This window comes from Cynocephalus volans, chromosome 1 (genome assembly GCF_027409185.1).
Source record: "Cynocephalus volans isolate mCynVol1 chromosome 1, mCynVol1.pri, whole genome shotgun sequence".
NCBI classification, from domain to species: domain Eukaryota; kingdom Metazoa; phylum Chordata; class Mammalia; order Dermoptera; family Cynocephalidae; genus Cynocephalus; species Cynocephalus volans.
Window position 1 is genome coordinate 229,701,913 of NC_084460.1, and position 15,548 is coordinate 229,717,460.

Genomic DNA, 15,548 nt, shown 5'->3' on the forward strand with positions numbered 1-15,548 from the left:
CTACCAGTCATTTTGAGTTGGCATTCAAAAGGAAATCTATATTGCCAAATTGTCCTAGGGACTGCTGAATAGGCAGCTTCCTTTGTCAGATGTTTTTGTGTGCCCATTCCCCCAGAATTTGAGTCACTATTCAGAGAAGCATTCAATGCAGGATGAAGAAAAGCTTTGTTCATTACTACCTTAAGAAAGAAAAAACTTGGGAATGAACAACGGTCTGAATCTTTAAAGTGCATATGAATCACCCGGGGATTTGTTTAAATACAGATTTTTATTCACTAGGTCTGGAATTTATTGCCTTTCTCTTAACTTTTCTTCCATTAGTTTCTATCTCTTAGTGTTGCACTTTGAGAAACTTTGAGAGTTGGTATTATAGTACAGAGGTTAAGTACAAGGGCTCTTCTTGGATTCCAGACTAGTTGTCTGACTTTTGGGAAATTACATCCTCTCTTTGTCTTATTTTCCTAATCAAAAAAACGAGGATGAAAAGAGAGCCTACTTTATATCATTGAAAGGATTAAATTAGATTATACATATTAAATGCTTAGAACAATGCCTGGCACATAGTAAGCACTCAGCAAATATTAGATAGTGTTAATAGTTCTTCATCTCAATCTTATGGTTCACTAATTCATTCTTCAGTTACATCTAGTCCTTATGTTGAATCTTGTTATTTCAAAAACCTTACTTTTCATTTCCATTATTTCTGATTGGTTCTTTTCCATAACATCCCATTCTTGATTCATAACATCACATTCTTGTATATCTCTATCTATCTATACCTTTGTAATTAAATACTTTTGCTTCTTTATCTCTTTAAATTATTAGGTTATTAGGTTATTATTATTAGGTTATTGAATATATTTACACATTTGAGCACATAAAATTACTCCATTTATTTTATTTCTCAGCTGTAAGTTCTTTTATTGTGTTTTCCCTGTATATCTAGGTGTTTTTAGCTATAAACTACTTATGGTCAGGAGATTTTTCAGAGCTTCCTGCTGGATTATGATTTCCACATATCAATTTTGAGTAGGGCATAGTGCCCACAGGCCTAACTCTGGTAAAAAAAAAAAAAAAAACTCCCTGCCAGAGGGTGTAGTCCAGACTGTTCCTGCAGGTTCATCTAGCCCGTGGGTTTAATATGGGAGTCACTGCTCTGACTCCTGGCCTCATGCTGGCTGCTCAGTCTAACTTCAGGTGGTTCCATTTGTAGAGGGCAGGACGACAGTTGTATCCCTGGTCAACCTCGGGCCTCACGTGGACCCACCTTCTTGGAGCTTTTTCTTATATCTTTCAGGTTTGGTCATTTTTCCAACTCCTCGGGGCCTTATTTAGCACTTTTTCTTTCTCCATCATTGTCAGTCTCCTCTCTTGTACTTTATCTCTTCCCGCCTTCACTTTTGCCACATATTCCCCTTAATTCTGTCCCCAACATTGTAATTACATTTAATGAGACAACATGGTCTTTATCAGAGACACTCAGGGTACTCCCCTCCCTACCTCTACAGTCCCCCAAGTTGCAGAAGCTTTCACATCTGTCGTGCCACAGACTTTCAAAAACCCACAGTTTCTCCAAGAAATTCCACATTCCTCCATTTCCTCCACAGTCATTCTTGCAAGAGACACCAATACCAGAAGCTATTTGGGCCTTGGCAACACCAATTACTTGGCATGACAGCAAGTCTTGAATCCAGGAGGGCAGGCAATAAAAGTGCCAGGAAATGGAGTTTACTATATGAGGATACTTCAAAAGGTTCACAGAAAGATTTATATTATCTTTTAACGCTATTTTTTTTTCCACGAAACTTTTGAAGTATCCTCATATTCATGCAGATTTCAGCTCTCTACAACCCCTCTCCTTGCCCTATGGCTTTCTCCTTATAATCGCTACAGAATCCCCTTATAAGATATAGTTTAGATAGAGCACTTCACAACACATTAACCGTCATGACAACCTCATGGTAGACACTTTTTTTCTCTTATACAGTACGGACTCAATTAAGTTACTTATTTTCCTTCCAATCATATATATATGTGTATATATATAAAGTTAGCTTGTGTATGTATACACATTCACACACTCTCTCACACACACACATACACATTTCTCAAGATAAAATAACTTGTGTGGTAGGACTTGCTGCCTTCTTCAGTGATTCATTCCCCCTTTTTCCATATGCTCTCTGCCTACATAAATACCTTTAGCCTGTTCATTAATTCCCTGGTAAATGTATTCAATTCTTCCCTCTGTCCCTTTTTTCCAACACTCCAGTTGCTTTTTAGAAGTTTTAGTTCTAACCTTATGCTCTCTGTCTCTCTAGCCCCGCAGTGATTGTCACTATCTTTCTGTGTTTTTCTTTCCTCAAAGTCTTGTAAAATATAACATACTGCAAAGCAGTGGTGTTTCTGGGATTTAGCATTTGGGGTGGCAGATGGGGTGGTAACAAATCTGCTTGTGGGGGCTGGGTATATCCCCTAGCACTCCCAACCCATTGCATACATTTTGAGTTAAAAATATTAAAGATAACCGAATTTAAATTACATTAACGTGCCATTTAATCTAGGAGTAGTTGAGAAAGAACCTCCTTACTAATACTTAATCCAACACAGCTAACATACAGCTAAACATAATACCCTTAATTAGCAATTGAGAGATTTAGCTTTTGTGGTCTCACTACAACTTAGCCATTGGTGAAGAAATTATTGGCAAAAGTATAGCTCCAGTACAAGAAGTTGAGGTTGGCTGCCAATCATGTTTCATTTAGACTCTCTTCTTGAATCCTGGTTACACTTACTCTTTTCACCCAGCTATCCACAGGCTCATTTTTTAATAAGACCAGGACAGCTGTTGTTTAACCTTAGTGTCATAATTATTTCCTTTTATGTATCCCCCATCTAGATTGTAACTCTCTTGAGGATACAGATCATGTGAGTCTGCTCAATGGGATGTCAGTCTGCACAGTAGGAAGAAAGTAACTTGTGGTGGAAGGGCATCTCCTATCTATGAGCAATACACTGTGCAGGTATTTCACTTATATATTCCCATGTAATCATCACAACAACCTATGTCCACAGATGTCAGTATGCAAGCTCATAAAGGGGAAGTAAGTTTACCAAGATCTCAAAACTAGTAAGAGGAACTGGATGCAAACCCCAATATTCTTGACTCTAAAAGCTTGTGTTCTTTACACCATGCTATGCAACTCAGTGCTGAATGAATGCAGATGAGTGATGAATGAACCAATCAATCCAGCCTGGATCCGAGGCACTTAAGTTCTGCCAGCTCAATTCTCTGATTGCAAGATAAGGGGTGGCCACTTAATAGTGGATGTGAAAAATAGAAGTATTATGTGAAAAGAATGACATTGAGCTCTAAATTAAAATTTTCAACACTTAGATATGTAAAACACTGACAGCAACAACTCTCCTTACAAGACTAGAAGCCATATCAGTTTTATTTTCTCATCTGACAGTTGATTGAATGGAAACAGAGAGACTAGGAGAGAACTGGGTCAATGTTACATGGGCTCTCATTGTCAATCTAGAATTAGAACCAACAGCCTTTGAAAGATGTATCGTCTGTTCAGTAATCCATAATTTTTCAAATACTAATGTACAATTATTTGCCTTAAGCACTAATGGAAACTGTGCACCAGGAGGAAATCTTATTATCAATTAACCAATATTGAATACTTATCAAGAATAGACTCTGCATGGGTTCTGTTAGGTTTTCTAAAGTAGAAAAACAGTTCATCTATAGCCTCCTTTGTGATGTAATAATAGTGAAGCTAGAGAATTACATCAAGCATTGCAGATGGTATAGAATGTCCTAATTACAATTCCAAATTGCACTAAATGCTTTTCTAAATAGAAAAATATATATACATTAATTTGAAAGGACATACAAAATTGCAGCCATGGGGAGATAAATTTTTCATTATCAAATCTTTCCATTTTGCCTGACCACTTCTAAGTAACTTTTAGATTACTAAGCACACAAACACGCGCACACACACACACACACACACGCACACACACAATTTTCTATGGCTTTTGAAAAAAGAAATAGCATTTCTATTACATTCTGTTTCTTTTGAAGAATTCCCTAAGGAATTCTTCTAAAGTTGAGGCAAATCAGCATACACAAATACAACCATTTACAATCTCCTTGGAAACTAGAATTGCTGGCCAATTCAGGCAGCAAGCAGCAAAATGTTTTCTCCAGGTTTACTTGAGGAGAGAAAAATATTGTGAAAAATTCAAAGGAAGGTATATGTTGAGTTGCAGGATTTAATGTGCTATTCTCTGGGGGCCTACATTTCCATGCACCAAAAAGACTGCTGCTTTTGCTATGCCATCGAAATGAAATAACCCAAAGAAAAATGATAATAAATAAAGCTACCATTTACCGAGCACTTAGCAGGTGCAGGCACTACTCTAAGCACTATACATACATAATCTCATGTATTTCTCACAACCACTCTAAGAAGTAGGCATTATTTTTCTCACTTTACAAAATAGGAAGTGGGGGCTTAGAGATATTAAGGAGCTCACCTAAGGTCACACAGCTAATGAGCAATGAAGCTCAGTGGACCATGGTGCTTGTGCTCTGAACACAATGTTGCATTCCCATGGGCACAACTATGTTGTGAACAAGACCACCTTTCCCTCCCCACTTCAATGATATAGCTAATGCCAGACTTCAGAAGTGATTTTCCGGGGCCGGCCCGTGGCTCACTCGGGAGAGTGTGGTGCTGATAACACCAAGGCCACGGGTTCGGATCCCATATAGGGATGGCCAGTTAGCTCACTGGGTGAGCGTGGTGCTGACAACACCAAGTCAAGGGTTAAGACCCCCTTACCGGTCATCTTTTTAAAAAAAAAAAAAAAAAAGAAGAAGTGATTTTCCATTGAAAATACTTCACAGGAACCATAGGTTTTTAGCAAAGACATAGGACCATTAGAATAAAGATATAAGATCTGTTCCCACAGATCATATGGTCATTTATTTACATATGAATCACTTCTGCACAAATCTATACCGTAAGGAAAAATCCACAATGAGGAAAGTAAATTATTTGTGCTCTACCTCTAGACGGACAAAATGATGAAGAGGCATACTGACACACTCACACACACACACACACAAATGGAAAACACAGATTTGTTTTGACAATCTATTATACTACAAAAATATTTATGAATGTAAGCTGCAGCAAAGTGCATCCGTCTTCCAAAAGCACACACACCCCGCCAAAGGCTGCTTAGATTTGGGGAAGGTGAGAATATCCTCTCAAAATTAACTGCCCTCAGGCTAAGGGGGTACAGTAGAGGGAAGCCTCCAGTTTTCTACTATCAGGAATGCTTATAATGTCGTTCTTTTCATAGAACTCTCTTATTTTTCACATCCACTGTTAAGTGACCACCCTTTATTTTGCAGCCAGAAAGTCGAGCTGGCAGGACTGAAGTGCTTTGGCAGCTGCAGAGATGAAACTCAACTGAACAAACAGATTCTTAAGCGATGCTTAGATGGAAGAACTTGGATGTGGTTCAGTTTTTTTATTTTTTTAAAATTCATTTAAATATGTGATTGAATCCTGCTCATTACTCTCTCGGCAGTATATTATATATTCAGCTCTTTATTGTATAATAATATTGAGGGTAGAAAATAAGAAAGGTACAATATTACCAACTCTTCTTATTATAGGAGAAGAGCAGCTTTGTTTATGTCATAAACAATAGTCAATAAATGCATATAACAAGTTAATTTTTCACAGCAATCTATACCCAGAACTTGAAATATGCTATTTAGTTCTTTGCTCCAAATTTCTTGAGACAAATAAATCCTTCTGCACAGTAATCAAACTAAAAGCTTGGAGCAAACAGTGTGTGAGAGCTTACAGGCTTGATTCTAACATGTTGCTTAATGCAGACTGATGACAGATGACTTCACTGTGGCACTACCCACCACCTCTCTGACCTCAGTTCCAAACACTCGCCTCTTCTCTTACTCTACTCCAGCCATTTGGACCCACTTATTATCCATGAACCTCTCAACCATGCTCCCAGCTCAGTCATTGCATTTCTTATTTTCTCTGACTGAAATACTCTTACCTGAGATAGCAACATGGCTTAAACCCTCACTTCTTTCAAGTGTCTGCTCAAATGTTACCTTATGTCTTCACCCATCACTCTCTATCCTCCCAATCTGCCTAATTGTTTTCTTCATATTTTATTTGCATTATCTGATATATATTTGCTCAGTTTTTGACTTTCTTCTCCCACTTAAAGGTAAACTCCATGAGCAAAGGGACTTTGTTCACTGCAATAACCCCAGCACCTAGGATGGTACTTGCACACTGCAATAACCCCAGCACCTGGAATAGTGCTCGTGAATGAATATTACCAGAGCCAGTTTAGGGCAGGGTGGCACAGTGGGGTGGCTGCCTAAGATGTCAATCTATAAAAGGGGAATCAAACATCACTTGAAAGAAAATGAGATGAAGAATATTTATTTTAGAACTCTTTTCAAGAAAAGTCTTGCAAATATTTAGAAGGAATACTTTGATAAACTACTTGAAGCTGGGGAAGGATGAAACCCCCCGTCCTAATGGAGATGTTGGCTAAACTGCCCTCTAAGAAGGGCAAGTATAATTAGCTAAAAAGATATTCTTCTTCTGAGTGGAGTCTGCAAGTTCAGGTCAGAGCAGAATTGCTTGGGTTTAACTAAAAGAAGCCAAAAATAGTCACCAGCAATATCCTTCTCCTTTCTTCCCTATGTCCTGCCCAGCCTCTCTTCTACGTAAATATTGTATGAGTAGTTAAATAATACTGACTTGAAGGATGACATTTCATCAGCCTGTACTGTGTACCCATATGCCTCTCCTCTGTTCAAGAACCTACAATGCTTCTCAATTACCTTTTGTATAACATTCAAACTCCTCAGCTGGGCACCCAATTCCTGGAACCTGTGAACATGTTACCTTACATGGCAAAAGGGACTTTGCAGAGAGAAGTAAGCTTACGAACCTTAAACTAGGGAGATTCGGAGATTATCCTGCTTTATACAGTTGGGCCCATTATAATCACATGGGCCCTTAAAAAGTGGAAGAGAACGGCAGAAGAATCAGAGTGACACAACAGAAGAGGGAGGCACAGGAGTGATTCTAAGTGTGAAGCTCTAACCACCATTATTGGCTTTGAAGATGGAGGGAAGAGCTCACAAGTAAAAAATGTAGGTGACCTCTGGAAACTGAGAACAACTGCTATCCAACAGCCAGCAAGAAAACAAGGACCTCAGTCCTATAACTGTATGGAAGTCAACTCTACTCACAACTGGAATGAGCCTGGAAGCATATTCTCCCCCACAGCCAATCTGCACCAACACCTTCACCTTAGTCTTACAAGCCTGAAGCAGGGAAACAAGTCAAGCCCACTGAACTTCTGATGTATGGAACTGTAAGATAATAAATTTGTGTTGTTTTAAACTGCTACATTAGTGGTAATTTGTTACAGCAGCAATAGAAAAATAATACTAGACCTTTAGCAATCTGGCTCTAACTCATGTATCCAAAACATCCCACTACTCTAAAACATGAATCCACTGCTCCAGTCAACCTGGTCTCCTGTCAATCCATAAATATGCTCATTTTTTATTAATCCTACACTGTCCCTCCACACAAGCTGTTTCTCCTGCCAAAACAATTCAAGTCCCATCCTCCAAGGCTGAGTCAGACTCAAGTCCCACCTTTCACTTTTTTAACCTAGTTGCCCAACAGGACTTTCCAATTAGGGACTTTCAAGTGTCACACTATCCTTCATAAAGTTATGTATTTTTGTCAATTGTCTTTATCATTTTATCTCCCAACAAAACTTTAAGTCCTTTATGAGTTGAAATCATGCCTCCTTCATGTCTGGCAAAGCACAAAACAATGGATGCACAGAAAGCATTTCCGAGGAACTTGCTCACTTCACTTTAAAATGCCCATTGGAGATTTTTACGTGTAGAGTATTTTCTTATTTGCTCCTTCTTTTTTTTTTTTTTTACAGCACAGTTGATTTCAGCTTGTATCACAGATCAGATGTGCAGAGTCCTAACAAATGTGATCCTGTGACAGGAAGTGCTTAATTTTATTTACATGCATCAACTGGATATTCCTTGCAGGAAAAGAGTTCTAACCTGATGCATACTTTTCCGCTTTATCATGTTCCCAAGGACTTCGTGCTAACAACATGAAAGTCAAAATCATACCATCTGGGAACAGCTCAGCAACCCTAGTGACAGCAGTACCATGTCTCATTGCCTAAACAACATCTCCAACTTTCATTTCAGTAGATAGACCAGATAAAGAATGACATCTGTTATCCTCTCAAGAATAAGCTCTCAATTTTTATGATAAGGAGAATTTGAAGTTTTCATCTTGATACTAAGAGGCTTTCATTTATTTAAAGGTACAAAAAGAATTGTATTAAAACAATGACATAAATTTGGGGGGGGTATTTAAAATTAAATGTCGTATCGTCACAGTGAATACCCAAAGGAGTCTTTGTTTTCCCCTTGGGCAACCAAGAAAAATTAAAATCTGTTTTATACCCCCCAAATAAAAAAGAGACTTGCTGGAAATAAGTGCTCATTGCTTGCAACCCAACTCAATTTATATTCTTTAGATCAACCCAAATTCTAAAGGATAAAAAAATTCCTTTGGTAGAGCAAACGGGAAAAATCCATTAAAGGACAAAGTTATTCAAGATGAAAGGGAAGTGTGTCTTCAGTGAGAGACCTGCCTGCTGTCAGATGATTTCTCGCTAATGTTTTTAAAGATTTTGGACTTCTCGACTTTCTTGGTTTTCTGGTAGCAGAATTCACTGCCTCCTCCTCTCTTTTTATGCTTGCCTCCATTACTGTTCATATTCAGATCAACAAAAGGGGCACCTTGAAACCAAATGACAAAGCAACTTGAGGGAAATCTAAGTTATTAACATTAAAGATTTGAGAATGGGAATTATATACTTGTATGTATGACATAATATACTAATATGCTTCCTGGATTGATTTATGATGAAAGTAGTTCTTTTCTATCAATTTTTCAAGCTGAGACTGAATGCCAGAAATTTTAGACCAGGAAAAGTCACATACTGCTGGCCTGCAAACTTAACACAACGTGAACACCACCAAGGTTTTTGGCTTTTGCTCTTCAGAGGTGCTGAGGCAGGATTGCTCCAGCCAAAGTGGCTGGGATGCAGGGAGCAGTTTGCTGAGGGCAACTGTCCCCAGGTCTGTCCTCCAGAGAAACTCAGTTCTCCAAGATCTCTGTGATGGGAGGGGTGCTCTCCCAAACTTCTGAAATGCCCTTGGGGCCTTTGTATTGTCTTGGCTATTAGCATCTAGCTGCCCCATCCCTGGCTCCTGAATTACTTGAATCAGCTCGGCTTACACCAGCTATTCACTCACAGTCTCCAGCAGTTCTGCAGCGTTCACCCACAGTTTGAACAACTGCATTCACTCAGTCACTCTTTTCTCAGGTTTACATGGCACCCAGCCAAACATTAGGTTTAAGTGGCACCTTCTGAGCCATCCCAGTTTTAAGTGACACCCAGTGAGCCATCTGCCTTCCGACAAACATGACATGTGTTTACTATATCATCTCCATATCATGTTACAACATCCACCCCTAGGTCCCATAGGCTGCTCATGCTTCACTTTAATGAGCAGGTTGTTCCAGGAGATGCACGATCTCCCGCAACTCACCACTGGGTTTGTCATTTTCCCTGGTGTGAGAAGGAGGAGTGGCCAGTTGCTGCACTCCATCCTCCAGGACATTTATCCACGCTTCCAACAGCTCTGCATTCTGCCACAAATCTTGATCAGTTTGCAGCATAGTGAGCAGGAGCCAGGCTTTGGTCAGGAGAAAAGTGGCCACTGGGCACCACATGCTCAACAATAGCCACATTTCCTCCCCCTCCCAAGGGTTTTTGCATTGTAGTACCTGGTCTATGCTGCCTTGCAATACAGTGAGCAGCAAACAGATCCCAGTCAACAGGAAGGTGGCCATAGGGTAGAGCATATTAAAATGTATCTACATTTCCTCCTTCTTCCAAGGGCTTTCGGCTCCTGTACCTGCTCAGAATTCTGTCACAGACTATGCCAATTGTCAAGCTACTTTTACCTGCCCGTAATCCTACCAACTGGGCCAATTGTTGAGCTAGGGCTGGGTCTGGAGCTCACAGACCCCTCAAGCCCATTCCAGACTGGGTCACAAACCCTTCACATGCCAGGCTGGGTCACCAGACCCCTCACACAAAGGTCTATGAGCTAGGTAACCAACAAACAGGTCCTTGGAAGCCATAGATTTGAGAGCATGCCCATGCACAGGCAGACGTCCAAAGCAGTAGACACCAGCCAGGTCACAGCACCATACATGAGCACTAACTCCACCTACCCACACACAATTTACTTACACAGAATGCACCACACCACCCCCAACCATACCTAAGGTGAGAGTGGCCTGATTAAATTATTCTGTTTTCCCAACACCTTGCCACCAAAGACCTTAACAACCTATGTCACCACTGCTACAAACTTCTTCAGCCTAGGGCATTGAGGCACCCATTGTTAGTGACAATACTGATCACAGCTAAAGAATCTGCCCAGAGACTAAACCACAGCATCTCCACAGAAAGATCTCTACAATGAAAACTATAAAACACTGAGGGAAGAAATTGAAGAGGACACAAAGAAATGGAAAGATATTCCATATTTGTGGATTGGGAAAATTAATATTGGGAAAAGGACCAAAAATGATCTATAGACTCAGTGCAATCCATATCAAAATACCAATGACATTATTCACAGAAATTTTTAAAAAATCCTAAAATTTGTAGAGAACCACAAAAAAACTCAAATAGCCAAAGCCAGCCTGAGCAAAAAGAACAATGCTGGAGTCACCATACTACCTGACTTCAAAATATACTACAAAGCTACAGTAACCAAATCAGCATGGTACTAGCATAAAAACAGATACATGGACCAATGGAACAGAATAGAAAATCCAGAAATAAAGACATATATTTATAACCAACTGATTTTTGATAAAGGAGCCAAAAGTATTCATTGGTGAAAGGACAGTCTCTTTAATAAATGGTGCTGGGAACACAAGATAGCCACATGCAGGAGAATGAGCTCAGTGCCTCAGCCCACTGGCACTGAGCTGAAGGGGCAATTGCACCCTGGGGAATTGCTGTCTTGTCTGAGAAGCTGCTTGCCTGAGCTGAGCAGCTGTGCATCCCAGGACTGAGCTGATGTAGTATCTCACTTCCCAGAGAATCAGAGCAGTAGCTGAGCTGAGACACCCTGCCTTCAGGGTTGGACAGCTCTAGAACTCTATCTCTCAGCATATACAAAAATAAACTCAAAATGGATTAAAAACTTAAATGTAAAAACCCCAAATCGTGAAACTACTGGAAGAAAAAACACAGGGGAAATACTTCAGGACCTTAGGTTGGGCAAAGACTTTATTAAGAGGATCTCAAAAGTGTAGGCAACAAAAGCAAAAATAGACAAATGAGATTATATTAAACTAAAATGCTCTTCACAGCAACCAATCAACAGAGTGAAGAGACAACCTGCAGAATGGGAGAAAATATTTGCAAACTATGCATCTGACAAGGGATTTATATTCAGAATATACAAGGAGCTCAACTCAATAGCAAGAAAATAAGTGATCTGATCAAAAAATAGGCAAATGAGCTAAACAGACATTTCTCAAAAGAAGATATGCAAATGGCCAACAGGTATATGAAAAAAAATGCTCAGCATCACTAATCAACCCAAATGTCCATCAACAGATCATATATACACAATGGAATACTATTTAGCCATTAAAAAGTGGGGGGGCTCAGGGGCGGCAGGCCCCAAACCTCCCAGTAGCCCCTTTTATCCCTCCGCCACAGGATGAGCAAGAGAGGGAAGCAGTAGGATGACTTCTGCCACCCTAGTGGCCAGGAGAGCGCGGGAGGAAGGTGAGTCTGCCGCCCACCTATTCAGCCCCACAGAGAGACACTCAGATGCGGCAGGGGTTCCGTCAAGCAGTTCCATTTATTTTCACACAAGCACCTGCTTTTATAAGCAAATGGCAAGGGGATTTCCTAACTTCAACCTATCATCTTAAAGGTCATGTGAACATGCATCTTGCTCTCATGCTTTGCTATTGCAATCACATGGTGAGCACGAGCGCAGAAATTTCTTTTATCCAATAATTTTAAACTATCTCTCTCCTTGGCCACTCCCCAGCGGCTTCCATCAGGCGCCATCTTTATCTCTCCTGTCCAGGTGAATGTTTTCAACAGATGACATACACGTATGTGGGTGGGGTCGTGGCTAGTTCTCTGTCCTGGGAGGAGGTGTGTGGCCTCAATGCCCCAACAAAAAAAGAATGAAATCCTGTCATTTGCAGCAACATGGATCAGCTTGGAAGGCATTATGTTACGTGAAGTAAGCCAGGGACAGAAAGAAATACTGCATGTTCTTACTCATATGTGGAAGCTAAGAAAGTTGATCACATAGAAGTAAAGCAGATGGCAGTTAACAGAGGCTGGAAAGGGTAGGGGGAGGGAGGAATAGTGACAGGTTGGTTAATGGATACAAAAGTACAGCTAGATAGGAAGAATAATATCTGGTGTTCCATAGCACTGTAGAGTGATTATAATTAACAACAATTTATTGTATAATTTTAATTAGCTAGAAGAGAGGATTTTGAATGTTTTCAACACAAGGAAATGAGAATGTTTGAGGTAATGAAAAAAATAATCAATTATTATTCAGGGGATGAGGGAGGATTTCAGGGGATGAGGGAGGAAGGTTGGGATGAATAGGTGGAGCACAGAGGATTTTTAGGGCAGCAAAACTATTCTGTATGATACTGTAATGGTGAATACATGACATTATGCATTGGGCAAAACCCATAGAATTGTACAATACAAAGAGGGAACCCTAATGGAGCCTTAATAATAATATATCAATATTGATTCATAATCGTAACAAATGCATCACATGAATGTAACATGTGAATAACAGGATAAACTGTATATATGTGCGGGAGAAGGGTATCTGTACTCTCCGCTCAATTTCTCTGTAAAACTAAAACCGCTATAAAAATAAGGAAAAAAGAGCAAAAACTGAAAACAAACGGGAGACTAAAGAAGGCGCCAGGCTCCTGAAGAAATAGAAAACAGCCTGTTGAGGTCAGACAATGAGGAGGATGACAGTGAAGTTGCCGGCCTGCTCATGGGACTGGCAGGAGTTTTAGAGGATACTTCATTTGCTTCTCCTACTAATCTTGTCAATGAAAACACTTTGGTTTTGTTGTTGCTGTTGTTGTTGTTGTTGTTTTTTAAAAGATGAACAGTAAGAGGATCTCAGCCCTTGGCTTGGTGTTGTCAGCACCACGCTCAGCCAGTGAGCTAACCGGCCATCCCTATATGGGATCTGAACCTGTGGCCTTGGTGTTATCAGCACCGCACTCTCCCGAGTGAGCCATGGGCTGACCCCTCAGTGAAAACACTTTGAAGGCAATAAAAGAAATGGGGTTTACGAACAGACTGTCATTTGACATAAAAGTGTCAGATCAGTTCTGGAAGGCAGGGATCTTTCAGCATCTGTCAAAACCAGTAGTGGCAAAACCCTGGCTTTTCTCATCTCTGAGGTTGAACTAATTGTTAATGTTCATGCTCAGGAATGCAACAGGAGTCCTTATTCTTTCTCCTACTGCAGAACTGACCATATGGACTTTCGGTGTTATTTGAGGACCTAATGACTTACCATATTCACACATATGGGTCAAAAATGGGAGGCAATAACATATCTGTTAAAGCACAGAAAAAAACTAGCAAATGAAATCAGTATCATTGTAGCCACACCAGACCTACTCCTGGACCATATGCAGAATACCCCAGAGTTTATGTCTAAAAACCTGTAGAGTCTGGTTATTGATGACGGTAATTGTATCTTAGATGTTGAGTTTGAAGAGGGACTAAAGCAAATTATTAAACTGCTGACAGCATGTGGACAGACCATGCTCTTTTCGGCCACACAAACTTGAAAAGTTGAAGAACTGGCAAGAATTTCTCTGAAAAAGGAACCATTGTATGTTGGTGTTGATGATGATAAAATTACTTAATGCAACAATGGATGGTCTTGATCCATATGTTGTTTGTCTCTCTGAAATGAGATTCCTTCTGCTCATTACATTCCTTAAAAAGAACTGAAAGAAGAAACCTATGATCTTTTCATCACATAAGTCCACAAAATGCCACTATGAGTTGCTGAACTACATTGATGGCCATCATTTTGGCCATTCATAGAAGGCAGAAGCAAATAAGTGCACAACCATATTCTTCCAGTTCTGCAATACAGATTCAGGGATATTGTTGTTTACAGAGGTGGCAGTGAGAGGGCTGGATATTTCTGAAGTCAGTTGGATTGTTTGGTATGACCCTCCAGATGAACTTAAGGACGATATTCATCATGTGGTAGAACAGCCAGAGGCCTAAGTGGGAGAAGGCACGCCTTGCTCATTCTGCCTTCAGAAAAATTGGGCTTCCTTTGTTACTTGAAGCAATCCAAGGTTCCATAAAGCAAATTTTACTTTTCCTGGTCTAAAATTTCTGACATTCAGTCTCAGCTTGAAAAATTGATAGAAAAGAACTACTTTCTTCATAAATCAATCCAGGAAGCATATTAGCATATTAAGTCATACATACGAGTATATAATTCCCATTCTCAAATCTTTAATGTTAATAACTTAAATTTCCCTCAAGTTGCTTTGTCATTTGGTTTCAAGGTGCCCCTTTTGTTGATCTGAATATGAACAGTAATGGAGGCAAGCATGAAAAGAGAGGAGGAGGCAGTGAATTCAGCTACCCAACCGAGAGCCCCCACCGAGGAAAGGTCTAGTGGAGCCAGGATGGCAGGACTGCCACCAGGAGCCCAGAACTGTGGGGCTGCTGGCAGGATGCAGTGCCAGCCTGGAAAAGCTGCAGGCACCGGGGCAGCTCAATGGCCTGCACTTGGTGGAGCTGTAGGAGCAAGGTTGCCCAACACTTTAGGGGTCCAGGTGCCCCAGTGTGCTTAACGTTTGCCTGGTTTGGGTTTTGGATTTGTTTGGGGCCTATTTTTCCTTTCTATTCCTCCCTTCTGGAATGGTAATGTGTACCCAATGTCTGTCCCACTGTATGCTGGAAGTAGAAAAACTTGTTTCTGACTCTACAGGTTCATAGTTGAAAGGAGTTTTGTCTTTAGTCTCAGATGAGACTTTGGACTTTTGAGTTGGTGCTGCAACAAGCTAAAGACTTTTGGGACTGGGATGAAATGTGTAGTATATGAATGTAAGGGTCATTTATCCTCACTAAGGGAACATCGTGGAAGATTCTGAAAGCATAGATTGTACAGTGAGGGACGTTGAAGGAGTAGTTGTTGGGAAAATAGAATGATTTAATCAGGCCCCTCACCTTAGGTATGGTTGGGGCTGGTGTGACACATTCTTTGTGAGCAA

At 40.2% G+C, this 15,548-nt stretch overlaps 1 pseudogene; it reads left to right on the forward strand.

The window, feature by feature from the left end:
- LOC134369301 (ATP-dependent RNA helicase DDX18-like) overlaps window positions 1-14,950 on the forward strand; it is a 106,515-nt pseudogene extending 91,565 nt beyond the window's left edge.
- The last annotated feature ends 598 nt before the right edge of the window (window positions 14,951-15,548 follow it).